The sequence below is a fragment of the Camelina sativa genome, chromosome 9 (genome assembly GCF_030686135.1).
Source record: "Camelina sativa cultivar CO46 ecotype springtype chromosome 9, ASM3068613v1".
Lineage (NCBI taxonomy): Eukaryota > Viridiplantae > Streptophyta > Magnoliopsida > Brassicales > Brassicaceae > Camelina > Camelina sativa.
Window position 1 is genome coordinate 16,350,975 of NC_141888.1, and position 17,636 is coordinate 16,368,610.

Here is a 17,636-nt window from a genome sequence, read left to right on the forward strand (position 1 = left end):
CCAAAGTCGATATACCAACCATACTCTCAAGCCACAAAGTCTCTGAATATGGCAGTACTAGGAAAACCTAAGTCCTCCAAGAGCCGCGAGCAAACAATTCTGAACACGTCTGAGTCCTATCCCTATCCAGGTTTCCTCTCCGTGGCTCGCATAAAATATCTCAATGTCCTACCAACCACATATCCCCTCACTGGAATACCTCATGACCACACAAGGATCATATACATGCCACAAGGGCCGCCACAAAGGCCAAACAAAATGTCCTAAAGAGGACCGCCACCAAGGCCAAACAAAATGTCCTAAAGAGGACCGCCACCAAGGCCAAACAAATATCCTAAAGAGGACCGCCACCAAGGCCAAACAAATGTCCTAAAGAGGACCGTCACAAAGACACTCTGGCTAAAAAGCCCGTCACAAAGACCATCTGTCCCGAAGGACCATCACAAAGACCATCTGTCCCGAAAGACCGTCACAAAGGCACTCTGGCTAAATAGCCCACCACAAAGGCCAAACAAATGTCCTAAAGAGGACCGCCACCAAGGCCAAACAAATGTCCTAAAGAGGACCGTCACAAAGCAACTCTGGCTAAAAAGCCCGTCACAAAGACCACACAATGTCTAAAAAGACCGCCACACACTGGCACACTGACTCAAAAGTCCGTCACTAAGGCCACACACAAGCCCCTCCAAGGCTCTCCACCGCTAAAATGGACAAATTCTAACTCCCGTAAAACTTTCCATATTTAGCACTTTCCATTTTTGGAAACTTTCTACTTTTGGAAACTTCTATTTCAGGAAATTTTCCTCCAAAACCCCGTCTCACGGAAACTTTGTACCCCGAACACCACCTCACCTTGTTACTGAGTCGCACAACCAACCACCCCAAGCGACCGAGTAACAAGAGTGATGGGCTGGAATACTCCATTCCCGCTCCAGCCACGGATTACAGACGGGACCAAGCTAGACAAGTTCAAGTCGCGGCTTGCTTCTCATACCACTTCTTAAACCTTGCCTTCATCTTTGCCTCAGGCTCCCAAGTCTGCTCCTCAATACCATCACAGTCCCACAGGACTCTCATCAAAAGAATCTTCTTCTTCCGACGTTCCTTGATCCTCCTCTCGAGAACCCTCACTGGTCTCACCTCCAATGTCATGTTAGGCTGAAGATCCTCAGGAATCTTTGCTAACACCTGCTCACCCTCACGGAGACACTTCCGCAACATAGACACGTGGAAAACCTTATGGAATGCACGCATCACCTCAGGTAACTCCAGTCTATATGCCACTGGTCCAACCCGCTCAATCACTCTGAATGGACCCATATACCTCGGACTCAACTTAGTCTCTGACAATGACCTGTTCGGACCCCGCAACATGGCCATCTTGAGGTACACTCTGTCTCCTACCTGAAACTCAAGATCTCTCCTCCTCCTATCAGCATAACTCTTCTGCCTATCCTGAGCCTCCTTCATGTTCAGCTTGAGAATCCGAATCTTCTCTGAGGTCTCCTGAACAAAACTAGCACCAAACATGCTCCTCTCCCCCACCTGAGTCCAGCATAATGGTGTACGACATGGTCTCCCATATAAAGCCTCATAAGGAGCCATCTTAATACTCGCCTGATAACTGTTGTTGTAAGCAAACTCTACTAGGTTCAGGTGATCTGCCCAATGGCCACCCCAATCCAACACACACATCCTCAGCAAATCTTCCAGCGCCTGGATCGTCCTCTCAAACTGTCCATCTGTCTGGGGATGATAAGCTGTACTCATATGCACCTTAGTGCCCATCTCTACCTGTAATGCCTTCCAGAACACCGAAGTGAACTTAGAATCCCTATCAGACACAATGCTCGCTGGCACCCCATGCAATCTGACTATCTCTCTCACATACTTCTTAGCCAAGACCGCTGCTCCATCAGTTTTCTTAATGGCCAGAAAATGTGCTGACTTAGTCAACCGGTCCACAATGACCAAAATAGCATCAAAGGTCCGTGATACTGGCAATCCTACCACAAAATCCATGATGATCATATCCCACTTCCACTCAGGAATGGGTAAACTCTTCAGTAACCTGCCAGAAACCTGATGCCCAGCCTTCACTAGCTGGCACACATCACACCTCAAAACCCAACTAGCTACATCCTTCTTCATCCTGATCCAATGATAGTACCTCTTGAGATCACAGTACATCTTAGTCGCTCCTGGATGAATAGATAACTTGCTCGCATGAGCCTCTCTCAGAATCTCCTGCCTCAACTCTTCATCCTTGGGCACACAAACCCGACCGTGCACCAAGATAGTACCATTATCTGAGACATGATACTCTGAATCCACATCCTTAGAGGCATTCACCAGCCCCAAATCCTTCTCCTGAGCCAACCGCACCCTACTCAGAAGATCTGCTCTGTCAACTGCTTCCAAACCCAACGGTTCCTGTGAAACAGCACACAAGCTCAAAGCACTGATCTCTCCTACCAGAGACTCCATCTCCTGATCCTGAGCCGAAGCTACCCTCTTCCGACTCAGAGCATCTGCAACCGTATTAGCCTTACCAGGATGATAGGCTATCTCCAAATCATAATCTGCCACAAGCTCCATCCACCGCCTCTGTCTCAAATTCAGCTCAGGCTGAGTGAATATATACTTCAGGCTCTTATGGTCTGTAAACACCTGTACCTTTGCATCATAAAGATAAGATCTCTAAATCTTCAGGGCAAAAACTACAGCACCCATCTCCAAATCATGAGTAGGATAGTTGCCTTCATGCACCCGCAACTGCCGCGAAGCATAGGCAATCACCTTCCCATGCTGCATCAGAACACACCCAAAACCAACTCTAGATGCATCTGTATAAACAACATAGGGTTCTCCCTACTCAGGCAAAGCCAACACTGGCGCAGTAGTCAACATCTCCTTCAGGCTTGCAAAGCCTTCCTCACACTCTTCTGACTAGACAAAAGGAACATCCTTCCCTGTCAACTTACTCATAGGACGTGCTCTGCTTACAAACCCCTGCACAAACCTCCTATAGTATCCTGCCAACCCAAGAAAACTCATGATCTCTGTGGCATTCTGCGGTCTAGGCCAATCTCTGATAGCCTGAATCTTCTCTGGATCTACAGAAATCCCTTCTGCAGAAACAATGTGGCCCAGAAAGCCCATCTCACGCTGCCAAAAACTACACTTGCTCAACTTGGCAAACAACTTCTGCTCCCGCAGCTTCTCCATAACTGCCCTCAAATGCACTGCATGCTCCTCAGGACTCTTAGAATAAACCAGGATATCGTCGATGAAAATGATGACAGACACATCCAGAAACTCCTGAAACACGCTGTTCATCAATCTCATAAACGCTGCTGGTGCGTTGGTCAACCCGAAAGGCATTACCACAAACTCATAATGCCCATACCTAGTCCTGAAAGCAGTCTTCCTCACATCTGCCTCATCTATCGGTATTTGATGATAACCCGACGCCAGATCTACCTTAGAGAACCAAGTAGCACCCCTCAACTGATCCAACAACTCATCGATCCTAGGAAGAGGGTACTTGTTCTTCACAGTGACCCGGTTCAAACCCCGATAATCAATGCACAACCTGAAACTCCCATCCTTCTTCTTGACAAATAACACCGGCGCTCCCCACGGTGATACACTAGGACGAATGAATCCCTTACTCAACAAATCCTCTAGATGCTTTTTCAGCTCTGCCATCTCTGCTGGAGCCATCCTATAAGGAGCCTTGGATAACGGCATCGTCCCCGGTTCCAGTTCAGTGGTAAAAGGATCAGAACGAGATGGTGGTAATCCCTGCAAAGACTGAAACACATCCTCAAACTCTTCCACTACTGGAATACCACTAACCGTAGACTTCCCCACTGACTCTGGCATAGATATAGTAACCAGATAAGCCTCACGGCCCTTCTTGATCATCTTCCCAGCCTGAATGGCTGAGATCACGAGACTCCCCGAAGTTGGTCTAATACCCTGAAAAACCAACTTCCCTCCTGAACGCTCAAACTCCACCCCACCCCGATGGAATTCCAAATTGATATCTTGTGTTTTTATGAGTTTTTAAAGCTTAATTCTTCATTGTTTTGTGCATATTCATGAGCATTTAGGTTGTTTAGGCTGCATTGTGCATCAAGTTGGTATTTCAGGTATTGGAATGAAGATATGCAAGGAAAGCAAGCTTTGGAGCCAAATAAGTCAAGGATTTGCAAGAAAATGAAATGAGGACAAGGAATCCGAACAATCGACCAGCCGATCGACCAAATGGTCGATCAACACATTGACGGATTCGCGGACTTCAAGTAATCGAGCAACCAATCGACCATTTGGTCGATCAAAACACTCTCAGACTTCTCGGACTGGACAGAGGACAAACCGATCGACCATTGCAAACGATCAAGTGGTCGATCGTGACGCGAGCCGAGACTTTGGAGACCAAAACGATCGACCATTGCAATCAACCAAGTGGTCGATCATGACGCGAGCCGAGACTTCGGAGACCAGAACGATCGATCGAGCAATCGACCAAATGATCGATTGAGACGCATGCGAGATTTCAGACTTCAAGGTGCGAGACTTCGAAGACTTGAGCGATCGACCAACCGATCGACCAAATGGTCGATCACGAAGGAGGACCAATCGACCAAATGGTCGATCAAGTGGTCGATCGTGTGCCTTTTTGAGACCAAAACCCGGTTTGTTCCGGTTCTCTCTGAATTGTTTAATTTTAATCCGGTTTGTTCCGGTTTAGTTTATGTTTTCCTATAAATACTCCAACCCTAATTGTGGAGACTTATCTCTTATCTTATCATTTATCTCTTGTATTAGTTTTTGTTAAGCAGCCACCTAGGGTTCTTAAGCATTTCCATACTTGGTTTTGTTGAACCTTTGGTGGATTTTCCAGTTTTAATAGCAATTTGTCTTTCTAATCTCTTAATCTACAAGCTTTCATTATGATTTCACAAAGACAAACCTCTTTCCTTTGTGTGATCATAATAATTAGTGAGTAGATCTTTTAAGAACTTTGGGCTTGGTAGATTAGGGAGATAGATGGTTGATCTTTGATGTCTAGGGTTTATTTTATGCATTTCCTATCTTGATTAGTGATAATATTGCTAGATAGCCTTGATCAAGCTTAAATCTAGATTTTAGGATTTCCATGCCCACAAGGTGTTTGATGAAATTCCTGAACCAAACTTTTTAAGAGCTTTGCATTCCTAACCGATGGAAATTGATGATTAGGATGCTTAGTGGTATTTGAACTTGTTCTTAATGCATGCTTGTCTTGTGATTACCTTTGGAAATTGTTGATTATCATTTGACTAGCATAGGATCTCTATCATGGAAATGAATTGATTTGCATTAGTGTTCTAGCCATAGGATTGATCTTGATTGTTACTTAGACATCTAGGATTGATTAGCTATCTCCTAAGTCAATTACCTTGCCCAAGGTTCTCTTGTCAATTCTTGATTTTCAGTAAATTTGCTATTTGAGTTTGTTTGCCTTGAGTTTGCATTGTCTAGTTTACTTTATTTGAGTGATTTTGATTAGTTAAGTAGTGACATAAGGAACTTTTTCTTGATTAAGAATAGATTAAGCATTTTGTGTATTCTTGGTGTGTTGATTGGTGCAAATTGTGGATTGATAATAATTGATACTGAAAGTTACTACATCAATTTGGCGCCGTTGCCCGTTTGCATTCTAATTGACCATTAGGATTTCATCTTTGCTTGAGACTATTCATTTACTTTACACTGTTTGTTGCTTGGGTTGCATTGGTGGTTTGTCTTTGATTTTCAGGTTGTATGAACTTGAGAAGCCACGGCCTAGCCAACTTGTTTCAGCCTGTGGACGACATTCACTTACTTGAATGAGAGAACCGCCATTTAGCCCGCCAAGCCATGGAGAACAACCCTCCTCCAGCCGCTTCTCATAATGGAAATGAGCAGCCCAACCAAAACCAAGCTCCTATCCATCCTCCAAGACAACCTCGAGTCATTGGAGCCTTTGATCAACCGAACATTGAAAAGAACCGCCAAGGAATTAGAGCACCAGCTGTTGAGAATAACAACTACGAAATCAAGTCAAGCCTTATCAACATGGTGCAAAGCTCAAAGTTCCATGGTCTGCCTATGGAAGACCCTCTTGATCACTTGGATCAGTTTGATATGATGTGTGGGACAGTGAAAATCAATGGAATCTCGGAAGATGCATTCAAACTCCGCATCTTTCCGTTTTCCCTTGGAGATAGAGCTAGGACTTAGGAGAAGAACCTACCAGTGGGATCCATTACCTCGTGGGATCAATGCAAGAGAGCCTTCCTCTCCAAGTTCTTCTCAACTACAAGAACAACAAGGTTGAGAAATGAGATATCAAGCTTTGCTCAAAAGGGAAATGAGAGTTTTTGTGAAGCATGGGAGAGATTCAAGGGTTATACTATGCAATGCCCTCATCATGGTTTCTCCAAGGAGTCTCTTCTTAGCACATTGTACAGAGGAGTGCTACCAAAGATAAGAATGTTGCTTGACACAGCAAGTAATGGAAACTTCCTTGGCCAAGATGTTGATATTGGTATGACTTTGGTGGAGAATCTTGCTCAAAGTGATGGTAACTATGGGGAGGATTATGATCGAACTACAAGAGATCATTCTGATATGAATGAGCATCACCGTAAGGAGATCAAAGCATTGAATGAAAAGATGGATAAGATGCTTCTTGCCACTCAAAAGCTAGTCCACTTTGTCAATGAATGTGAACTTTATCAAGAAGGTATGGAAGCTTGTGTTGAGAGACAAGAAGAGGTCAATTATGTTGGTGACCAAGGCTATAACAAGTTCAATCCTAATTACCGTAACCACCCTAACCTCTCTTACCGCAGCACCAATGTGGAGAACCCACAAGATCAGTCTTATCCACCCCAAAAACCACCTGGTTTCCCTTCCCAACCCAACTATCAGCCTCAACCTCAAGGAAACTACCAAGCCAATCCTCAAAGCTATTCCCAACCTCAACAACAACTGACTGCACCACATCCTCAAGGTCAAGTAGATGACACAAATGCTCTACTTAGACAACTCCTAGAAGGACAAGGAAGAGGAACCATTGAACTTGCTACACAAATGAAAGCCATACACAACAAGGTTGACAATGTCTATGGTGAGTTAAATGCTAAGTTTGAAAGGTTGCAAACACAAGTCCAGGGACAAGCTTCTTCCTCTTCAACAAAACAAATGGGTTCTCTACCCGGAAAATCAGAACAAAACCCAAAGGCGTTTTGCAATGCCATCTTCAAGGAAGAAGTGAACAGGGTTATTAGTATGAGTTTCGAAAAATAAAAAATGGATAGCCATGCTGATGAGAATGAAAGGTCTATTGAAGAGATCTCTGCTCTCCTATATGGTTATGCTGCTGAGAGTTTGGTGGTTGCTAAAGTTGAGAAATCTGAGAAGGGATCAAGGAGTAAGGAGATAGTTGCCAAGGAGGTTGAAAAGAAAGATGAACCAAGTGTTGCTCTTCCTCTTTATAGTCCTCCAATTCCATTTCCCCAAAGGGTTCTTACAAAGGCTAAAAAGAAAGTTTCAAAGCTAATATGAATAGAGTTGGAGCACCTTTGCCTCATGTGGATAGCTTGTCTCAAGTTCCTAGCCATATAGGGTTCATCAAAGATATTCTAGCAAACAGAGAGAAGGTGGAAGAGATCATGGGAATTTTTGATTCACCAAGTGAAGAACAACCAAGTCCAAAAACACTTTCCAAGCTTGAAGATCCAGGCAGATTCACTATACCTTGCTCACTTGGTGCTTTACAACTTGATGATGCCTTGTGTGATTCAGGAGCTAGTGTTAATGTGATGTCACTTGAGATGGTAAAGAGTCTTGGGATCAAAGATATGAAGCAACCCTCTTCTTCCATCACATTTGGAGATGCCTCCTCAAAATCTCCACTTGGTTTGATTGAGAACTATCCACTCAAGGTTGGTGAATGCACAGTTCCAACAGACTTCATGGTAGTTAAGATGAAAGAAACCAGCAAGCTCCCTCTCATACTAGGAACTCCATTTCTCAACACTGTGGGTGCAAGAATTGATTTCCCAAATAAGAGAGTAACTCTTATTCATGTGAACCCCAACCTATCATATCCTATCAAGCCTTCCTCTACAATGTTTTGTGGAACAATCACTAGTGAAGAAGTGGCAACTAAGGAAGAGCATAGAGACTTGAATGATCAACATCAAGAGCTCCAAGTTGATAAAGTGGGGATTAAAGAGACTACAAAGCTTGATGAGGACATTTTGGATGGTGAGTGTTTAGACTTTTTATTTGATGACCTCAAAGGAGATTCAAGAGAAGGGGATTTGGGTCAAGCACATAAAGTTGTTGACAAGAAGAAGAGGAAGAAGAAACAAAACCACCTTCCCACCATTGTTTCTTCTCCTATGACTTTGTGTTTGCATCCCTTGGGGCTTGTTGATGGAGCAATAGAGTACAAAGTGAAGCACAAAGGTTCTTCTTCACCCTTTGCAAGTGTCAAAGCCAAGCTAGCTCCCAACTATCATTATGACAAGGATAAGCTTCATGAACTTCTCTCAAGTGACATTACTTTCAACCTCCAATCTCCTTCCACCAATTCAACAAGATCTCAAGGGAGCACTAAAGCTCCACCTATCACTCCATCCACTAAAGTTCACAACTAGGGCCAAGCTATGGTCCTCACTTCCCATTGTATATATCATTTGAGTCTTGTTTTCTTTATTTATTAGTCTTTCTCTTGGACTTTTCTCACACAGGGACTGTGTGAATTAAGTTTGGAGGAGAGACTAGCCATCTAACATTGTGTTCTGTTTTGATTTTCATGTTTTGTGTGATGCATTTGTTAATAGCTATGTTTTGAGAAAAAATCAAAAAAATTTGAAATTTAAAAAAAAAAAAAAAACAAAAAAAAATGCATTTAGCTTTTCATATTCATTCTTGTGTTTAGGATTGAGTCTAGAAGCAGTTAGTATGCATTTGCATTTGGGGATGATGATGAAATTGCCTTGTAAAGGTTGAGTTTTAGGATTGAACCCAAAGCCCTCATTTATAGTTCATTGGTGCTTGTTTAATCATTGCAAAAAAAGAAGAATCTAAGCTTAAAAGCATTGTGTCACTTGAAAGCATTTTCATCTAGTGTAAAGCTTGCTTGATAATTGTTACATCTCTATATTATTTGGACTTTAATTTGATCTTAAAATTATCTTGCATATGGACTATGAATGCTTGCTCATGGAACTTTCATTTGGGTTAACTATCTCTATTTGCCACTCTATTTTTGTTTAACCCAATCTCTTGCCACACCTTTGAACCCCAACCTTTTCTCTCAAGCCTTGTATTGATTTGTTGAGTGAGGCCTCTTCTTGATAATGCTATAGGTTGTGAAATCTTGAGAGTATTAAGAATGACAAAGAACTGGCTCTTGTTTTAGCTAGGCTTGGAATCTTTATAGCTAGCTAATAGGACTGTTTTGAAAGAAATAGGTGGTTAGAATGTTGATTTGGGTTCAAGTTTGGGAACAAGAGAGAATAAGAAGGGAAATAAAGGTTTACTTGGTCAAAAGAAAAGAAAAATCTCTAAGGTTAAGTTAATTATAAGCTCTAAGTCTCAAAGAAAAAGGATAGAAAGTATTGTTATAGTCTCCTAGAATCAAAATGAAAAGAGTAAAGAAAAATCAAACAAGATTGGGAGTATAGCAAAAAAATGAATAAGAAAGAAAATGAGCTAGTGTTTAAAGCAATAACAGCCTTAGAGATTCAATAAAAATAAAGGTATAAGACCATAAGTAAAGAAGAAAAAAAGGGGTTCAGTTGAATAAGGTTGAGTTTTTGGGTTTAAAAGTAAGATAAGAAAGATGAGAATAAGGGGTAGAAAAGCTTTTAGGTGGGTAGAACATCAAGAGCTAAGCTTTGTATGCCCAAATTATTCTTGGTCTTAGATAGATTTCATGACTGTCTAGCCTTCCTCTTTGTTTGAGAGTTAACCACCCAAAAAACACCAATATCCAACCACTTTATAAACAGCCTTTCCCTTAAACCAATTGAGCTTGATTTATTTTCCATTTGCAAGATCACACCAAACACTTTAATGAATGTGAAAGAGATGTTCAATAGAATTGCAAGTCTTTGCCTATAGATAGAAGATGAACTAGAGTGATGCATTGTTTTAAGCATAGAAAAATATTTGTAAGGACTTTGATTGATCTTAGCACCATTGAACTACATCTTAGGACTTTGGTTTGAATCCTTTGTCTCATGCTTTGTGGTTCTGAGTCCCATCTTTAATCCTCTCTTCCTTGTTTTTCACTTGGTTTTTGCTAGAGGACTAGCAAAGTATAAGTTTGGGGGAGTTGATATCTTGTGTTTTTATGAGTTTTTAAAGCTTAATTCTTCATTGTTTTGTGCATATTCATGAGCATTTAGGTTGTTTAGGCTGCATTGTGCATCAAGTTGGTATTTCAGGTATTGGAATGGAGATATGCAAGGAAAGCAAGCTTTGGAGCCAAATAAGTCAAGGATTTGCAAGAAAATGAAATGAGGACAAGGAAGCCGAACAATCGACCAGCCGATCGACCAAATGGTCGATCAACACATTGACGGATTCGTGGACTTCAAGTAATCGAGCAACCAATCGACCATTTGGTCGATCAAAACACTCTCGGACTTCTCGGACTGGACGTAGGAAAAAACGAACGACCATTGCAATCGATCAAGTGGTCGATCGTGACGCGAGCCGAGACTTCAGGAGACCAAAACGATCGACCATTGCAATCGACCAAGTGGTCGATCGTGACGCGAGCCGAGACTTCGGAGACCAGAACGATCGATTGAGCAATCGACCAAATATCGATTGAGACGCATGCGAGACTTCAGACTTCAAGGTGCGAGACTTCGGAGACTTAATCGATCGACCAACCGATCGACCAAATGGTCGATCACGAAGGAGGACCAATCGACCAAATGGTCGATCAAGTGGTCGATCGTGTGCCTTTTTGAGACCAAAACCTGGTTTGTTCCGGTTTTCTCTGAATTGTTTAATTTTAATCCGGTTTGTTCCGGTTTAGTTTATGTTTTCCTATAAATACTCCAACCCTAATTGTGGAGACTTATATCTTATCTTATCATTTATCTCTTGTATTAGTTTTTGTTAATCAGCCACCTAGGGTTCTTAAGCATTTCCATACTTGGTTTTGTTGAATCTTTGGTGGATTTTCCAGTTTTAATAGCAATTTGTCTTTCTAATCTCTTAATCTACAAGCTTTCATTATGATTTCACAAAGACAAACCTCTTTCCTTTGTGTGATCATGATAATTAGTGAGTAGCTCTTTTAAGAACTTTGGGCTTGGTAGATTAGGGAGATAGATGGTGATCTTTGATGTCTAGGGTTTATTTTATGCATTTCCTATCTTGATTAGTGATAATATTGCTAGATAGCCTTGATCAAGCTTAAATCTAGACTTTAGGATTTCCATGCCCACAAGGTGTTTGATGAAATTCTTGAACCAAACTTTTTAAGAGCTTTGCATTCCTAGCCAATGGAAATTGATGATTAGGGTGCTTAGTAGTATTTGAACTTGTTCTTAATGCATGCTTGTCTTGTGATTACATTTGGAAATTGTTGATTATCATTTGACTAGCATAGGATCTCTATCATGGAAATGAATTGATTTGCATTAGTGTTCTAGCCATAGGATTGATCTTGATTGTTACTTAGACATCTAGGATTGATTAGCTATCTCCTAAGTCAATTACCTTGCCCAAGGTTCTCTTGTCAATTCTTGATTTTCAGTAAATTTGCTATTTGAGTTTGTTTGCCTTGAGTTTGCATTGTCTAGTTTACTTTATTTGAGTGATTTTGATTAGTTAAGTAGTGACATAAGGAACTTTTTCTTGATTAAGAATAGATTAAGCATTTTGTGTATTCTTGGTGTGTTGATTTGTGCAAATTGTGGATTGATAATAATTGATACTGAAAGTTACTACATCACAAATGCACCCTATGCCGATGCAACCAATCCATCCCGAGAATAACATCATATAGCTCTACTGGACTGATAAGCAAATCCGCTGGCCACGACTCCCCTGCGATCTGAATATCAATTCCTCTAGCTCGTCCAATCACTCTCATGAACTCACCTCCCGCAACCCTGACAACTCCTGCACGCTCTCCAGGATCCCCGCTGATCCCCGCACACTCCGCACACTGCGGAGTAATGAAGCTATGAGAAGCTCCAGAATCAAACATAACATGGGACTTAAACCCGCCCACCAACAAGGTCCCTACACAAACCTCATGTGTTGAGAACCTAACGCTTTATCACAGGAAAACATAAAATCTGAACCTACTAGAAATTCACAAAGCTTAAGTACCAGAAATTATACCTGTGATCGCCCCGGCACTGGTTCCACCAGGCTCTGCTGTCGTGTAAGCACGTGGCGTCTGCTCAATCCGTGCCACCTGCTGACCTCCAGGCTGCACCTACTGCAACGCTGCCACTGCTGCCGGCTGCAACTTGGGACAAAAAGGCCTGATGTGCCCCGTCTCCCTACAATGATAACATACCCGAGGCCCTGTCGTCGGAGCACTCCTCTTGGGACAACTAGCAACCCTGTGATCCTTGCTCCCACAACCGAAGCAACTCGCACCACTCGGCTTTTGCATAGTCTCCCACCTCCTCTTGGTTCCCTGAGCATGCCTTCCGCCCCTGCTAGAACCACCCTGCTGCTGAGCCTTACTAGGCTGAACTGCAGAAGCTACCGCCACTAACTGTGCCCAGATATCCTCCTCAATCTCTGCTGCAGTCTCAACCAGCTCTGCACGCGTAGCATAACTCCGCCCTCTACAGTGAACTCTCAAATCATCACGTAGAGCCCTCAACCGCACTGACCGCGTCCCCTGAGATAACTGAAGGAACTACACCTCCAACCGGTCTAATGCCTCTCTAGCAAAATACTTGCGGTTGAACTCCAAGACGAAGTCAGTCCAAGTCATCTCCCTCTGTACCATCCTAGTAGCCACTGATCTCCACCATATCTGAGCATCACCAACCAAATGATGGACCCCTATGTCCACCAAAAACTCCTCAGGGCATCTCAGAGTATGGAAGTTACGTTCAACACTCGCCCTCCATGCATCCGCCGCAGTAGGATCTACACCTCCTGAAAACTGCTCAGTACGAATACGGCCCATCTCTGTCAGCATGCTGAGATAACGAGAATGGACTCCCACATCCGCAGCCACTGGCTGCCGCTCCTCCGCCACCACTGGTGGCACTACCTGAGCCTGCGCCGGTACCACCGCGCTAACACCTCTGCTAGCATAGCCGCAAAGTCAGTACCAAGGACTCCACCCGCTGGGACCCCCACACCCGGGACCCTAGCATCACCGGCCACTAGAGCATCAACACCGCCCCTCCTGCCACACTCACGAAATCCCCCGGAACACCCTGCGACTCGCCAACACCCTCAGCTGTCACACTCTGGTCCTCGGTCTCACTAACCACTGGGATTCTGCCCCTACCACGACCACGTCCGCGCCCACGACCACGTCCGCGTCCACAACCTCGACTAGCCACAGCCTCATCTCTAACCATCTGCACTACCATGAACAGAAGGCTAAGCAAACAATTTCTATTATAACACAGAAACATAAACTCACCGTGGAATCACGCATTCGGCTCGAAGAGGATGTTCTAGGACTCCATGCCACACAAAATTGACTAACTCACATAATCAATCAAAGCATGCAAATCTCAAACATCTACAACAGAAACCTAGTGAACCCAAACCTAGAACCATAAGGGCTCTGATACCAAAATGAAACGACCGACCTTTTTTTTTTTTTTAAATAATAAATAATAAATAATAATATAATAAATAATCTGCAACTAGTGGTCCCATACCCACTAGCCACCTAACCACAATCACAACCAACAGCGGAATAATCAATACCAATCAATATCCAAATAATAATCCAATAATAACCAATAATCATAACCTCAACAATATCCAATAATCAAATAGAAGAAATCATAGAACCAGCAACCTAGCGATGTTCTAATGACTCAACTCTAGCAACCTAGCAAGCCAGACAACATCAAATCGAGTCCCTAGAACATCCTCCTCTTCATTGCCTTGATTCCACGATCACACTTTGCCTTTACCTGCACCACAAACACATATTGCAATGCATGAGTATTTTATAAACACTCAGTAAGGCAATCCTCCCATCTACTGGGCTATACACACAAGCAATAGAGACATCTCTAACCATCAAACAACATTCAACAATCAACAATAACAAACCAGGACTCTGCATCGACCGATACCAACATGCATCGACCGACACCAGATGGAGGTTGCGTCGACCGACGCAAGATCTGCGTCGAACGATGCAAGGTTAACTTGCATCGATCGATGCAAGATATGCATCGACTGATGCAAGATATGCATCGACCAACGCATACTCGACATAACACGAAAACCCTTGAGTTTACGCGCCGTCCTCACATCTGCATCGACCGACGCACAAAGTGCATCGACCGATGCAATGCCGAGCATCGTTTTCCTCCGAAGCTTCTCGCCGGATCTTCGTTCCTGCAACCACGAAAACTCGATCCCAAGCCACAAGAAAGCTTCCTAACGTCCCAAATAACAATCTAACCAGCCTAACAACACATAACAAGCAAATCAGAGAGATCTCTAGCTTAGATAAGCCATGGTCATGCACTTACCTTTGCCACAGAAGAATCTGAACCTCAAACAACCAAGAACACGCTCCTAGGAAGCTCCTACAACGTCCTAAGCCTCAGATCTCTACAGAAACGCCTCCAAACTCTAAGAAATCACCAAGAACTCTCAATAACATTTTCTCTCTTTTCGTTTCTCTCTAAAAAGGCTCCCCACGACTAATGAGACAAAAACGACTTAAGGGTTTCCTTTACCCAAAACGCAGCGTTTGACTTAAGTCAAAACGCAGAGACTCAACCTTGCATCGACCGATGCAACATTTGCATCGACCGATGCAACTCCCAAACCGGGATTTCGGTTCACGGATGTTACCGATGCGGATCAGACTGGTGACCTCACATATCCTAAACCATTTCTTTGACCACCAGAAAAATGAAACAATTTTATAATCATAAATTTATCTCGTTTTTCATATTTAATTAATCGCTACCACCTATGGTTTCATATTTTTTATTCAATGTTTTCTTATTCTTCATATTCTTTCTTGTCATTTTCATTGTCAAATTTTATGGTAATTGTCATCGTTACTTTTACCATCCGGTTCTTCGTTATACTCTTTTTCTTCTTCTTCCTCGTCAACTTCTTCACATTCTTCCACTGAAAACCCTTTTTTTTTAGACTACCACACAACTTGTTAATCCATCAAACTCCAAGACCAAAATCATTTATTTTCTCATAAAATTTGTGCAATTCATGAAGGCAAGCATAGTCAACACATACACCCAATTATTGATAATTTCATCCATATACTTCTTCGGTTTTGAATCCACACATATTGAAACGTCTCAAACCAAAATCTTTACTTGCAGAAAAAGTAATATGAACATATGTATAATTAAAACAATATTTGTGATTTTCGTCGATCCTTCTTCTTTAAACTCAAACAACATCAAATCAAGGTCTTGCGACGTCAATCTTTCTTTCTTATACTTAAAAATAAAAATTTTATTGCAAGAATATCAAATCATTTGTAAAGTGATACACAAAAAACATGTTTTACAGCTTATAAGAGATATAAAGCACAAACGGATATAAGTAGGATATTTTCAAGATATTAAAATTTTTGATATATAATATTTAGTAATTCTTAAACTTTTAAAATTTTAATAGAGATTAAATATTTAAAATATTTTAAACTTTAGATGTAGTTTAAATATTTGTAACATTTTCTTAGAGTTAAATATTAATGACACTTTAACTTTTTATAGAGTTTAAATAGTTATAATATTTTAAAATTTTTATGGAAGTATTTATAATAATTTTAAACATTCTATAAAGTTTAAATATTTATAATATTTAAAAAAAAATTAATTTGCTAAAATAAATTAAATAAGACTTTTAAATTTGGAAACCTGATAAATCAAGCTTCCTGCTAATTTATAGTTAAAAACATATTAGTTTTATTTATAATTGTTCTCAGCCTTTGTCTAAAATTTTCTAGACGATGTGGGACGTTGTACATATCTCTTTTATTTCTATATATTTTACTTTTTTCTTATTTTTTCTAAAAAATCTTAATAATATAGATTACTACTATATTTCCATAAATGTTAATTAGTGAAATATCTAATTCTTATTGGTTGTTTTAAATCCTCTATAGACACCTTTAGGAGTTTATAGCTTCAGCTTTTTATTACTATAGATATAATATTTTAAAATTTCTATGGAGGTTAAGTAATTGTAATATTTTAAAACACTCTATGAAGTTTGAATATTTTTAATATTTGAACCTTTTAAAATTTTTAATATTTATAATATTTTAAACTTTTAAAATTTATAAATTATAATTCTCTTAAAACCTTTTAGAAGCTAAGAAATTTCAAAATTTATAAATTATAATATTTTGAAACCTTTTTAAAGCTAAGACTTTTAGAAGTTTCAATATTTATAATATTTTAAACTTTTAGAAGGTTTTGAAATATAATATTTGAACCTTTTAAAAAGTTTCAATGTTTATAATATTTTAAACTATTAAAATTTTAAAATTATAATATTTAATATATTTTTAAAAGCTAAGAACTTTTAAAAGTTTCAATATTTATAATATTTAAACTTTAAAATTTAAAATATTATAATATTTTTTTCGAAATTTTTAATGTTTTAGTTTTATCAAATAAAAAATTTGATCAAACCGAATAGAATTTTTAAATTTGGACGCCTGATAAATCAAGTTTTCCTACTCATTCGTTGTTGGAAGCATATTAATCTTATTTATACTGATTATGAACCATTGTATAAAAGATTTCTAGCCAATGTGGGATGTTGTACATAATTCTTTTATTTCCATAAAATAAAAGTTCTGGAAATTTAGAAAATGTTAATGAATGATATGTCAAATCCTGATTGGTTGTTTAAAATAATTCTTAATATAGAAAATTCTGAAAATTTAGAAAATGTTAATGAGTGATATGTCAAATCCCGATAGGTTGTTTAAAATCCTATGTGGACGCCTTAAGGAGCTTATAGCTTCTACTTTTATTTAATATAATTTGGGAAGTACAAGTTTTAGTAAACCTTATAAAGGGTAGTTAATTACATAAAGTTTCATTACATATATAGATTTCAAAGAACAAAAATATCAAATAATAATTTATGCAGTTTTTTTTTTTTTTTTAAACACAGTCAATCAAAATGAACATATAAGATTTGATATCTAACCTACCATATTAGTTTGTAACTTTGTAATAATCATTATACTTCACCTCTCACTTTTATATGATTATGTTTTTGTGAAATAAATCATTCATCCATATAATTGTAATGCACGTGAACCGGAATCCTGTTTTGGGTATGCATCAATCGATGCAAGGTTCAATTTTGCAAGACGACTTAAGTTGAACGCACATGTT

General features: G+C 40.2%; 1 non-coding gene and 1 pseudogene across 1 annotated transcript; one reads left to right on the plus strand and one right to left on the minus strand.

Moving 5' to 3' along the window:
- The first annotated feature begins 4,832 nt into the window (after positions 1-4,832).
- LOC147938155 (uncharacterized) lies at positions 4,833-8,891 on the plus strand (annotated as a pseudogene).
- On the minus strand, positions 6,364-6,470 carry LOC147938156 (small nucleolar RNA R71). The gene has a single exon (XR_015567471.1). It is a non-coding gene; the product is annotated as a small nucleolar RNA R71 (small nucleolar RNA).
- Positions 8,892-17,636: the final 8,745 nt, after the last annotated feature.